Source organism: Cryptomeria japonica, chromosome 7, assembly GCF_030272615.1.
Source record: "Cryptomeria japonica chromosome 7, Sugi_1.0, whole genome shotgun sequence".
NCBI classification, from domain to species: domain Eukaryota; kingdom Viridiplantae; phylum Streptophyta; class Pinopsida; order Cupressales; family Cupressaceae; genus Cryptomeria; species Cryptomeria japonica.
Genome location: NC_081411.1, coordinates 670,958,421 through 670,960,212, shown reverse-complemented (window position 1 = coordinate 670,960,212; position 1,792 = coordinate 670,958,421).

The window sequence follows — 1,792 nt, the reverse complement described above, 5'->3', positions numbered from 1 at the left end:
GTCCATGAATGTTCTATGATATGTATTTCATCAAGGTAGAGGGTTTATGGGGGCCTAGTAGGGAGATCGTTGTTGATCGCTAGATTTCTTCTTGTTTTTGGAGCCCATAGGCCTACCTTTTTTTTTATTAAGGGAGTGTCCTTTCATAGATTCCTTATCATCTTCACTGGTTTTGGGAGGCTCCACTCTAGTATCGGTATTTCCTCCTATGTTGGACCCAGACAACTGGGAGCCTGGAAAGTCAGGGAGCATAGTGCTAGATCTAATTTCTTCTAGACCTTTATTGGCATATACAACCTCTATTATATGATTTTCCTCTATTTCTTTGAGCAAATTTGAAGTCGAGGGATTAATGGTGCTAGTGTCAGAAGTAAGTCCTGCAAGTGAAGAGGAGACCGAATGAATAGGGGTTCCAGATCTGAGGATCATTGCAAGGTTATTGCTAATGCTAGCATCATCATCACGGCTGGGGTTTTCCAACTTATTAACCATATTTCTAACCACATATGTGATAGGGGACTACTCAAGGACTAGGGATTTAGGAGAAGAGGCCAATTGGCTGGAGGAGGAATGGCTAGGGTTTAAGGCTTTGAGAGGGGTAAGTTTATGGCTCTGTTTCCTAGATGTAACAAGCTGGAAACCATCAGTGGGTGAGTCAACAGGGTTGTGAGAGGGGACAGAAATAGGGATGAGGGGATCAGAGGCCAAGGGTGTGCGATCGGGCACGAGAGGGTTAGTGACAATAGGAGAGGGACTGGGATCTATGGACAAAACATCTTTAGGGATCTCAATAATAGGAGGGGGAGGTTGTATATTATTAACATTTTTACGGTTTATAGAAGTTTCACCAGAATTATGCATTTGCTTCCTACGACCAATAATTGGGCAATTTTTGTGAATGTGCCCTTCTTTTTTGCAGAGAAAACAAGCATTTAATCCTCCAAGTATTTCAATCGGGTAGACGAATGTGTCTCCTTTAATATCTAGGTTTAAAGATGGTGGAATGTTGATTCTGAGCTTGATTGAGACAAGCATTCTTGCATCTAGGTTGGGCACCAATCTAGCAGTTTCATCAACCCTAACGATTTTACCAAAAGGTGCGATTATTTGGGGAAGAAAATGCCACAAAAAGGGGGGACATCCTTGAGGATGACCCATCTCAGAGAGGATAGCGTGAGGACTTCCCCATTAACCACCTCTGGAGACCAGGCTAGGGCTCAAAAAGATGTATTTCCAATCGTCTAGTATTGGCATTTAAGAGCTTCCAACTAGGCTTCATGCGTGTTGAAGAAAATGAGAAAGAGACCTCTCTGAACTTCTCTACAGAATGTAATTTTAAGCCCTAGTTTAAGATTCCATAAACTATGAAACCAGTCATCTATGAATTTTCTAGGTGGGCATTTTTGAGCATCAACATAGGCAAAAAAGATAGTAGTGTCACTTAATCTACGTTTTTTTGAAATAATTTCATCCAACATTTCAGAGTTTGGAGAAATGCAGAAAGAGCCTGAGGAATTGCAAGGGAGCTTACCGTCCTGACTGGGTCCTTCACCTACTGGAGTCTTAAGGAAGTGCACTGTTGAGTGGACTCCATCTGCAGACTGGGCGATGGTCTCGGCAAAGGACTTAGCTAGGGCTGGTAATGTCTGTGGCAAGGGTTTATGTTTACTAATATGTCCGTTTGACTCCGGCTCCATTGGAAACCAAGGTTAGATCCACGCGGGGGAGGGCAAGTGGGTGAAGTTAATCGCAATAAATATTTGCAGAGCAGAATAAATGAAAACACGAAATG